This window comes from Pteropus alecto, unplaced genomic scaffold (genome assembly GCF_000325575.1).
Source record: "Pteropus alecto unplaced genomic scaffold, ASM32557v1 scaffold239, whole genome shotgun sequence".
Lineage (NCBI taxonomy): Eukaryota > Metazoa > Chordata > Mammalia > Chiroptera > Pteropodidae > Pteropus > Pteropus alecto.
In genome coordinates, this window is record NW_006494613.1 from 8,465,426 (window position 1) to 8,478,211 (window position 12,786).

The 12,786-nt window shown below is 31.8% G+C and overlaps 1 pseudogene; it reads left to right on the forward strand.

Moving 5' to 3' along the window:
• Nucleotides 1-5,236: 5,236 nt before the first annotated feature.
• On the forward strand, nucleotides 5,237-5,355 carry LOC112474470 (annotated as a pseudogene).
• Nucleotides 5,356-12,786: the final 7,431 nt, after the last annotated feature.

The window sequence follows — 12,786 nt, forward strand, 5'->3', positions numbered from 1 at the left end:
TCACATATATTACTAGGTAATAAGGTCATAGAGGTGGAAAAAATACCTTCAAGAACTCAGCTTTGTATATAATAGAGCCCAAGATGAGGCAAAAGAAATAATTTTTTAAATAATGTAATAGATATTTTAAAAAATAGAACCACTCCAATACTTGCATAGAAGATAACTTTGGGAATTCAAAAGTTTGGTAACTGTCTTTAAAATTAAATTAAAAGGTCCTCTTGCTGACAATATAATTGGTAAATATTAAAGGCATAAAAACTATTTAATTATCAATGACTTTTTTGCTGGATTTCAATAGAGGGTAAAAATTAAAATCATTAGAGCATTATATTATCATTGATATGTAAAAACTACTCAAAATTTAGCAGCTTAAAATAGCAAACCTTTACTATCTCATATTCTGAAGGGTCAGGAATTCCTCAAAATTCTCATTCCCTATATATCTAGCTCATACTCTAGAATACCATCTAAGTCAAGTTCAGAAGTGAATGAGTCTTCTCAGATGTAATTTAAAAATTACCACTTCTTATAAAGAGTCCCTTTCAATCTGTATAACTGTGAAATAAAAAGATGAGTTAGATGACTCCAAGTACCCAATGTGCATTGGTAGGATAGGCATAGGTAACAGCTATAGACATCAAATGAGAGTCACAAAAAAAAGTCACTGAGCTATAGCAGTTTTTAAATCCAGCCAGACGAATGCTGGACATTCCTTGATTAGATCTCAAGGCCTAGAAATAATTCTGCATGGCTTTTATCTCCCCTCTGTTGGTTTCACCCTCTAAATAAACACCTTATTTTCAGGAAAGTTAGCACAAGTTGGAAAAAAAATCATTTTCTAAGCTGTTTCCTTTCTTTTCTTTTCTTTTTTTTTTGCCAGTAGAGTTTTAAGATTGTCTGCCTTATTTCATTTTGTACTGTCTTTATTCCTTTCAATTCAAGTTGGCAGTGTTTCCTTCAATATAATTTTTCAAAAACTATGAGCTTCCTGTGAATATCATTAGAGTTTACCACCATTAGAGAAAAGCTACATCCACAAATCACTTAAAAATAAGCATTTATCTTTTTATAGGCCATATTCCTTGAGTGAGAAAATCTATAAGTAAAAAATTCGACTTCATTTTTAGGCCAAATTTTCTGGCAGTGCTCAGAATTTAAACTTTGCTCAGGAGCCATTTATTAATTTTAGCATCTTTGCCATCTAGAAATTTTGAATTTTGAAACAATAAAGTTATTTCTTCTTTTTAACAATCTCTCTCTTAATTTATCTCTTTCCTCTTACATTTTATTATAAACAGCAAGAATAAATTAGGCTGTACCTTCAACACTTTGCTTATAAATATCCTTAGCTAGGTCAACAAATTCTTTTAACATTTTCCACATTACTGTAGACAAAAGATGTACTAAGTTCTCTGCACTACAAAACAAGGATGCTCCTTCCTACAGTTTCTAATGTCATGTTACTTACTTTTTAGCTTTTACCAGCAGTATGCTTGAAGTCCATATTTCTACAAAACATGAATCCAATACAATTTAGGAATTTTCTAACTCCTTTCTCAAAATTCTTACAGCATTTACTCACTGACTAGATCCAAACTTATGCCTACTTTTTTTTTTTTTTTTTGTATTTGTTAAGGCAGCTTTCCACTTTCAGACACAAAAATAAATATTATTTGTCTATTCCTGTATAAGAAGTACACCGAAACATAATGGCTTAAAACAACAACTCTTTTTTTTTTTTTTTTTTTTTTAAATCTCACAGTTTCCATGGGTGAGAAACCAGGATATGACCCAGTTTAGTAACTCTTTCATTAAATTGAAATTGATTCTCACAAAACTATAATCAAGGTATTGGATTAGGCAACATTCATCTCAAGTCCCAACTGGAGAAGGTTTCACTTCCAAGCTTACTTGTGTAGCAGGTAGTAGGCTTTAGATATTTGTGCTATTTGGCCATAAACTTTATTTCCTTGCCACAAGGTCCTCTCTATAGGGCAGCTGACAACATAACAGCTGACTGATCTCAAAGCAAATGGGGAAGAAAACAACAGATCAAGAAAGAACACCTAAAATAGAAGTCACAGTCTGAGAAGTGGCATCCCATCATATCTGCCATACTCTTCATTAAAAGCAATTCTGTAGTTTTGTCTCATATTCAAGGTGAGAGGATTATACAACAGTGTGGATGACTGAATGTAAAGGTCTTTGGAGATCATTTTTAGGGGCAGCCTACAGCAGACATAGAAGGAAATTGGGAACTGGTTTAATCCTATTTTCTAGAAAATAAGAGAATCTGGACAAACATCTAAAATACCAGTAGATTTGTGGGGTAGGAATAATAATAACCTCTCAAAAATGTCCACATCCTAATTCACAGAACCTGAAACTGTTACATTATATGCCAAATGGGAATTAAGATTGCAGATGAAATTATGTTCGTCAATCAATTAAAGGTAAAATAAAGAGACTATCTTGGTTTATCTAAACAGACTCACTATAATCACAAGGTTAGGATCCTAAAAATGAAAGAAAGAGGTAGAAGAGGAGAGTCTGAGAAAAGGATGCAACAATGGAATAGGGTCAGAGAGATGCTATGTTCTAGAGGTAGCAAAGGGACCACCCAATGCGAATTGTGGATAGCTTCTCTAGACTGGAAAAGGCAAAGAAATGAGTTTTCCTGTAGAGCCTCCCTCCATAAAAGAAAGAAGACTGGTCAACACCTTGATTTTACTCCAGTGAGTCCTGTGTTGGACTTTTAATCTGCAGAACTGTAAGATACTAAATCTGTGCTGTTAAATACACATACATTAACTATATCAGCTGAAAAACATAGGCTTATAATTATATATATATATATATATGCTGTGTCAACACTGTTTAGCATTAAAATTAGATAAAGGGTTTTTAATAAAAGTTTCAGTTTTTTTTTTAAGGATTTTATGTAATTGAGAGCTTTTGCCCAAACTTTAAATATTTTCTGAGTGATTTTACAGACCTGCTATCGTCTTTCATCTTTACTTTCCAAAATGTATGTTTCCTATTCTAGTTCCTGTTTTAGATTATGGCAATTCTATCCATTCATGCATGGAAGTTTGAAGATAGAGAATCTTAAACTCTTTTCTTCCTATCATTCATGTCAAATTTATCAACAAACATTGTTTTGCTAAAAACATCAACAGCAACCTCACCTTCAAAAACACATTTTCCATTCCACTTTTTTCCTTATAGTTCAGTTCATATCATTACTCTTCTGAACTATAATAATAAATGAATTTATTTGCTGACCTACAGTATTTTTTCCCATTGCCTCTTTCTACCTTTATTTTTATTCATTGTTCACATCATAGTCAGTTTTCTCTAAGAAAAATAAATCTGATTAAACTTTGATACTTTTAGTTTTATTGATTCTTTTAATAATCTAAGCCATTATTTAGAGCTCATGAACCAACTTGTAATAATACATTATATATGAACATACAAATTAACTGAGGAACAATTAGAGCATTTCTAACATGTTATTTTTGTCAGGTTAAAAGTAAAGACTTTCATTCATTATTGACATCATTTTGTAAAAGAAAGAAATTGTAAAACCAACCAAAATGTAGAAATAACAAGATCTCAGGATACAGACTACTCCTCAAGAGGGGACACAATGAACATTCTGAAATATGTATGGAGACAGAAAGACAAAAAATAGAAAAAAAATGTAAAGAAGAAAGGAAAAAAGGAAAAAAAGGGAGGAAAGGGAGGGAGGAGGAGGGGGAAAGGAGGAAGAAATAAAAGGAGAAAGGAAGGAGAGAACGAAGGAAGAGGAAAGGGGGATAAAAGAAAGAAGGCTAAAAAGGAATGGAAGAAGGACAAAAATACCAAATTTTAAATATTTGTGTATTTAAAATTAAGAGGAAAGGGGGATAAAAGAAAGAAGGCTAAAAAGGAATGGAAGAAGGACAAAAATACCAAATTTTAAATATTTGTGTATTTAAAATTAAGAGGAAAGGGGGATAAAAGAAAGAAGGCTAAAAAGGAATGGAAGAAGGACAAAAATACCAAATTTTAAATATTTGTGTATTTATATCTGACTCTAAAATCACCAAAAACAATGTAAATCCTTATTAACATTTTTTTGTTGATATGATATGTCTGTGTAATTTGGGATGATGTATTTGTGAGAAACTGATGTGAAAATAGATTGCATATCATGTAAGAAATTTCTCAAAATTCCTCTTTCTTAAAATTACAGATCTCATTCTTAGAGCCTTGCTACTGTCTGGCTTCTTATTTACTCTCTCTTCAAGTACTCTAAATGAACCCACCTTGGGATAACTATTTTGTATAGATATACCCTATTTTGAATAGATAATTTGATTTTTTGTTTTCTCATTTTTTATTTCTCTTATCAAAAAAGTATTTTTGAAAAATTCACACCAGTAGATGTTTAAGTTTAAGTGAGAGCTGGTGAGACCTAGAGAATCTACATATGAATACTTTTTCTCATCGCAAATTGTTTTATTGATATACATTCATTAATTTTAGCAGTGATATTTAAAAACTCTAATAGAGCTTATATGCCTAATTTGTCTTGCTACTATTTTGGAACTGTCAAAATCTTGGGCTGGGCATTATCTGGAGATGCATGGTTCTGATGTTTGATTCACAAATATGAAGCTGTCTGTAATTTATATAAAAGATGATTAAAAACAAGGAATTTGATCAGTGGTAGGGAGCTTACTATCTTTTATCTCTGCTTGGAATGGAAAGGAGAGAGCGTGGAGTTAAGGTACTTCTTTTGAAACTGCTTTAGCATATTAAAAAGAGTTTTGTCACTTATGCTTATTTAAGGAGACTTACTTTCTGAGTCAAAGCCCTGGCATAGTCAACTAATCTCTGGAAGAAGATCCAAAATCCTCAGAATCTGCCATTTTTCCTTCTTCAACTATATCCACCATAGTCACTCTATTTTATACCACAGTCCTTGCCACAAATAAATACTGTGCTATTGATTGGTATTTGACTTTTGTATTATGTTTTTTTTTTTCCACTTGCAAAGCTTTGATGCACATCCATATTGTATAGTTATCTTAAGTGTAGCACTAACCTTACTGTAATTTCATTAAACATAAATTTTTGTAGTCTATCTCCTCCTTGAAGTGTGTGTTCCTTCTGTGTTGTGCTTTATCCTCAGTTGTAACATGAAAGAACCTTTACCATAATATTTAAAAATGCCTTTTGCAAAGTCTATGATCATGCCACTATGAACGTGCTCGATCCCATCTGATATCAAAAGCTAAGCAGGGTCAGGCCTGGTTAGTACTTGGATGGAAGACCACCTAGGAATACCAGGTACTGTAGGCATTAAAATAAATAATAATTAAAAAAACCTTAAAAATAAAAATAAATATCCCTTTTGCTTTTATCTTTATTTGTACTTTCTTGCAGAACTGTGGGAAAATACATTTCTGTTGTTTTAAGCCACCAAGTCTGTGATAATTTGTTACAGCAGACACAAGAAACTAATGTACTATTAAAAGTTACAACCTTCCCCACATACACGTACATCACCATTGCCACTTTCACATTTTGTGCTTCATCATAGTATTAATTACACTCTAAAATACCATATATTTGATTAATTTATTGTGTTCATCCTCTTACTTTCCATCTAAAACATAATTAAGTTCTAGATAAGCTTTTTTTCTTATGGACCTTCTTTGATCAAATAATAATAAAGCCAAACATACCAAAAAACATATTATACCACCCAAGTAATTTTTGTAAAGGTAATTATTACATTGATTTGTTCTGAAATAAAAGCAAGATACTACATATTCATTATTCTTGCCTAATCTTATCAAAATTCTATCTTGAAAATAATATGATTAATGTTAGAGAAGAAAAACAAATGAAATAAAGGTAGATTGTTCATTTGGTGAGGGAAATAAATAGTTACATAGAAGAGTAGGATCTAAAAATTATATTTTGAATCAATAAGTTAGTCAACATCACTATAAAATTTGATATTTCATGTAATGAAGAGGAAATATAAGCTCTTGCTGGTTTCAACTGGAATGCTCAACCAAAAATCCCTCTAAGTGAGACAAGAAAACAAAATATATTAGCAAGTTTGTCATTCTCCAGTAAAGACACTGCAGGTCTGAAGGAATTTTATTGATTAATAATAGAAAAATGTTCTATTTCTGTGAGCCATTTAATTAAATAATATAAAATATTTGGGTAGCAAAATAGAGACATTTAGAAGAATAATTGGCATACTGAAGTTTTATGTACCTATATGAAAACCCTAGTGTAGTTTGTGTTTATTAAGAGAAATATACGGAAAAGTATTTTTCTATTTAACCAGATAAATTCAATCTATGGGCACAATGAATAAAAAGAGAACTTAGCAATGAATATCTGGAGGATAATATCAATAGCTACAAATAACATTATAATTTCCATTTAATATTAAAATAAATATATCACTCACATAAGGGAGAAATAAAAAGGTAAAAAATATTATTTTATAATTTGTCATTCTGTTTGTCTAAAAAATAAATACAATATTCAAGATTATATTTGTAATAGTAAGTAATAATAAATAAATATGAATGTTTTAAATTAAATCTTTTTCTGTACATACACATATTTATATACAGTTAAATATATTCAAAATGCTAAACACTACTTTGTAAATTGCTTCTGTATGCAAGGAAATAATTGTAAATATTAAGACTAATTTAAATGGTAAATAATAAATAAAGTTATCATAACCAACATGTGGCATGAATAAAATACATGATAAATAACTTGATATAATTATTTCCACAAAAATATAAAAGGTAAAAGAATCTATTTATTTGACCCATTATTAACACTGGAAATTTTGTAAACTTTAAGCAGGAGTAAGTATGAGGTATATGTGTACTTGCACACACACACACACACACACATACACACACACACACACAACTTTCCAGTTAACATTTAGGTCACTTGAAAGGTTTTGTTATTTTCAATAAATTTCTGGCTTTATGGTTTTAAATCTAGGACAGTTGAATAGAATGTAGTATAGTATTCCCCAACATTTTAAAGAATGATAAGTGCAAATGGAATTATTGCTAAATTTAAAATTATCATATTAAAATTCAACTTTGTTTTGATATTTTAATACAAAGAAAATGTAGATTTATATTCCAAGACTCACTAAAGCCAGCAGCCTATTTTTAGACTTTCTAATTAAAACTAATACTCTAATAAAACATGTCCCCTCACAAAATAAAAGTTAATGCTACAATTTCTACAACATTAGATATTTGATTTCATGAATATGTATGACTCGTTGGAATTTTAAAATGTATATTTCAAGGCATTATTGGAACCCATACAGGAAATGATAACACAAGGATATACAATAATACTGATTTCTTATATAAGCATTTGGAATTATTACATAGTAACAAGTTTCTGGATAAAATCATAGAGCTCTTATGAATAACAAAGTAACTCACTATTGGTTATTGAATATCTACACCAGAATTTTATAAATATAATAGACTTTGGTTAACTCACTTTAATAAAACATGTAAATGCAATATTTTTATTAATAATATCTGTTTGTTAGCTATTGTTAGTGATCTAAAAAGGCTTGAGTAATAATTATAAAACACAAATGTGAGATGTAAGTGGAAGAGTGAGAGATGTCCTCAGATTTCTCCCCTTGAAACAACACTAAGCTGAACATCTAAAACTCAATAGAAAACACCCAACCTGCACAGCAGCACATCTGAGCATGGGATCTGTTCATAAGAGCTACCACAGGCCAGAAACATGGGAGTTGGGCAGTAGACTGGGAGAAACAAAGAAGCTGCCTCTCACAGATGGAGCTCCCTACAGGAGGAGGGAGAGGGGAGAAATTGTGGTGGGTTGCCTGAACAACCCTGCCTGAGAGAGCTGTGAGCTTCATGCAGCAGCAGTTCCCAGGGATCAGGGCAGAAAGCAGAGAAGTGGAGATGGCAGAGAAGTGGGGACAGCAGAGAAGCAACAGTTGATTATTACCAGCCTTGATTGCAGAATGTGAGGCTGAGCTGCAATCCCATCTCCCAACCCAGAGGTCCCCACCCCCAAATCCTCCAAGAGCAAACATTGTGGAGATCCAGAGGAATCTGAGGAAACACTACCAAAACTTTCATTAACACTGACAGGAACTGAGACTGGGGGTAGTGAACATGACCGAATATGTATAAGAAAAGTAAAGGCATTACTAAGGTTTTATATACAGCAGAGATCCAAAAAAGGTTTAGATACCACCTACTAGAAACCAAAAGAAAGATGCCTTCTTAGCAGCAGGCTAAAGAAAGACCTTTATGTAATAAATCTTTCTGAAAAAAAAGAATACACTTCCATTCTTGCTCAGTCAGAGAAATAGTCCATTAAACACCACAAATAACCAAGGTGACAAGGCAATTCAGAAAGAAAGAGGAAAACCTCCAGTAAATAAGCTTAAATAAATAGAAATATGCTATTTAAGTGACAGAGAATTCAGAATTGTACTTCCGAAAAAAACACAATGAAATCCAAAATAATTCATATCAGCAATTCCAGTAATTGAAAAAAACAACTAGATCAGCAGAAAGAGTTTTTATCAACAAGATTGAAACCCTCTAAAAGAACCATATAGAACTTCTGGAAATGAAGGACATACTGAAAGAGATGAAAAATGAAATAGCAAGCCTGGGGAATAGAGTAGACCAAATGGAAGAAAAGAACAGTGATATTGAAGACAGAAATCTAGAAATAAATCAGAAGGAAGAAGAGAGAACTCAAAGAATAATAAATAAAGAAAGAGAAATACAAGAACTAGCTGATACCATCAGGAGAGGAAACATAAGAATAATGGTCATTCTCAAAGGGGAGGAAAAGGAGCAGAAGACAAATAGTAGACGAGAATTTCCCAAATCTACGAATGAGTGGAGCTTGGAATTCAAAAAGTCAACTGAACACCCAATTATCTCAACCCAAAAAAGCTTTCTCCAAGACACATTATATTAAAATTATCAAAAATCAAAGACAAAGAAAGAATTCTCAGGGCATCCAGGAAAAGAAGACAGTACCTATAAAGGAAAACCCTTTAATCTTCAGACTTCTCAGCACAAACCTTACAAGCCAGAAAGGAGTGGAATCAAATATTCAAACTATTAAATGAAAGGAACTACCAGCCAAGAATAATGTATCCAGCAAAGCTCTCCTTTAGATATCAAGGAGAAATAAAGATCTTTCCAGATATACAAAAATTGAGAGAATTCTCCACAACAAGGCCTGCACTACAAGAAATACTGAAAGGGGTCATTTTACTTAAAACAAAATGACAAAAAAGTACATAACTATGAGTAAGGCAACTAGCAAGCAGCTAGAAGCAGAAGAGTACAAGCCTTATTAAAATAGGGCATTGTAAGCTTAAACAATAAGATTTGCTATTACAAGATAGTAATGATCGTTCAGCATATATAGGAACAAACTGAGACAACAACAACAGAAAAGGGGAAGATTTAAAGATCCAAATTCTCAAAGGGGAATGGAGATAAGGCACACACAGAAAAAAATGGAGATATATGAAGTCCAGTACCGAGATCTCTCGGTTGCAGGTCGGTTGCTACACAGACACACAGACACACAGACACACATACACAGAGTCGCACACACACACAGACAGAAATCCAACCAAACACACAGACACACACACACACACATACACACACACAACAAAAACAAAAACAAGAACAAAACAAACAAAACAAACAGAAACACAAAGACAAGGAAGAAATGGAAACACCAAGCTACCAGAAAGCAAAACACAAAATGGTTACAGGAATACTTAATTTTTCAATAATCACCCTAAATATAAATGGACTGAACTCACCAATAAAAAGGCACAGAGTTGCAGAATGGATCAAAAAGCAAAACCCAACCATATGCTGCCTCCAGGAGACACATCTCAGTTCCAAAGACAATATAGACTCAAAGTGAAAGAGTAGAAAATGACATTTCAAGCAAATGGCTTTCAGAGAAAAGTAGGAGTCCTAATATAAGACAAAACAGACTTTAAAATAAGAAAAGGTAAAGAAAGATACTGAGGGAGACTTCATAATGATAACAGGAATCATGTACCAAGAAGACATAGTGACATAGTACTTACTAATATCTATGCTCCCAATCAGAGAGTCTCAAAATATGTAACAGAACTAAAGGGAGAAACAGATAAAAATGCTATCATAGTAAGGGACCAAATACACCACCATCAGATGTGAACAGATCATCCAAACAGAAAATCAATAAGTAAATAACATCCTTAAATGACACATTAGACCAACTGAACAAATGTGATAGACATATACTGAGCCTTTCATCCCAAAACAGCTGTTTATACATTCTTTTCTAGAGCACATGGAACATTCTTAAGGATTGACCACATATTGGGACACAGAGATAGCCTCAACAAATATAAGAGGATTGAAATCATACCAACCATATTTTCTGATTATAATGCTTTCAAACTAGAAATCAACTGCAAAAAGAAAGCAAAAGAACCAAAAATACATGGAGATTAAACAACATGCTATTGAAGAATAACTAGATTGCAGAAGAAATAAAAAAGAGAGATCAAGAGATACATAGAAACAAATGAAAATGATAGTACAACATATCAAAACTTTTGGGACATGGTAAAAGTAGAAATAAGAGGAAAGTTCGTATCATTACAGGCCTATCTCCAAAAATAAGAATCAGCCAAAATATAAAATCTAACACTTCATCTTAAAAAACTACAAAAGAAGAAAAAATGAAGCCTAAAATCAACAGAAGAGAGAAAATAATCAAAATTAGAGCACAATTAAATAAAATTGAGAACAAAAAAAAAAAAAAGAAAGAAAAGAAAAGAAAAAAGAAATGCAATAAAGGGCTGCTTCTTTGAGAAGCTTAATAAAATTAACAAACCACTAGCTAGACTCACTAAAGAGAAAAGAGAAAGAACATAAAAAAACAGAATCAGGAATGAAAGAGAAATTATAACAGATATCACAGAAATACGAAGGATCATACAAGAATATTAGGAAAAAATATATAACACCAAATTTAATAACCTAGAAGAAATGGACCAGTACTTAGAAAAATACAACCTTCCTAGACTAAATCAAGAAGAACTGAAAAATCTAAATAGACCGATCAGCAGTAGTGAAATTGAAATAATTATCAAAAACCTACCGAAAAAATAAAAGTCCAAGACCAGATGGCTTCACCATTGAATTCTACCAAACATTTAATACAGAGATTTAATACTTATTCTCAAACTCTTCGAAAAAGTTGAAGAGGAGGCAATACTTCTCAATTTTATGAAGCCAACATTACCCCAATACAAAATTTGATAAAGAGAACACACACACAAAAAACTACAGACCTATTTCTCATGAACACAGATGCAAAAATTCTGAATAAGTAAGCAGCAAATCGAATTCAACAATATATTAAAAAAGATTATACACCATGATCAAGTGGGCTTTATCCTAGGGGCACGGAGTTGGTTTAACATACACAAATTAACATATTTTTTATGTGATATACCACATAAAAAAATAAAGAATAAAAAGCATGTGATCATATCAATAGATGCAGAAAAAGTCTTTGACAAGATACGGCATTCATTTATGATTAAAACACAATAAAATTGGTATAGACGAAAAGCACCTCAAAATAATAAAGGCCATATATGACAAACCCTCAGCTAACACTATACTTAATGGTAAAAAACTAAAAACCTTCCCTCTAAGATCAGGAACAAGACAAGGCTTTCCACCATCACAACTATTATGTCATAAAATTTTGGAAGACCTAGTGAAAACAATCAGGCAAGAGAAAGAAATAAAGGCAACCAAATAGGATACGAAGAAGTCAAATTGTCACTTTTTGTAGGTGAAATGATTCTCCATATAGAAAATCCTAAAGTATCCGCTGAAAATTATTAGAAACAATAAACAAATGCAGTAAATTTTCAGGATATAAAATTAATGTATGAAAATCCATAATGATCCTATACACAAACAATGAATTTTCAGAAAAAGAAATTTAAAAAATGATTTATTTTGAAATTGTAACAAAAAGAATAAAATACCTAGGAATAAACCTGACAAAACATGTGAAAACCCTATATAATAAAAACTATAAGTCTCTCTTAAAAGAAATTGAAGAAGACATAAACACATGGAAAGTTATTCTATGTTCTTAGACTGAAAGAATTAACATAATTAAAATGACCTTATTACCAAAAGTGTTATATGGATTTAATGGAATCCTCATCAAGATCTCATTACAACTTTTAAAAAAATAGAACAAAACTTCGTCAGATTTGTATGGAAGCACAAAAGACCTCTAATTGCTAAAGCCATCCTGAGTAAAAAGAACAAGGCTGGAGGTATCATTCTGCCTTACTTCAGATTATATTATAAAGTGACAACAATCAAAATGTCATGATGTTGGCTGAAAAACAGACCAGTGGGAAAGAATTGAGAATCCAGAAGTAGACCCCCATTTTGTATGGCCAAATAATTTTTGAAAAATGAGCCAAAAACATGCAATGGAGAAAGGAAAGCCTCTTCGATAAATGGTTCTGGGAAAACTGGAAAGCCACCTGCAAAAGAATGAAACTAGACTGTTGTCTATCATCACACAGCAAAATTAACTCATAATGGATTAAAGACCTGAATATAAGACCCGAAACAATAAAGTGCATAGAAGAAA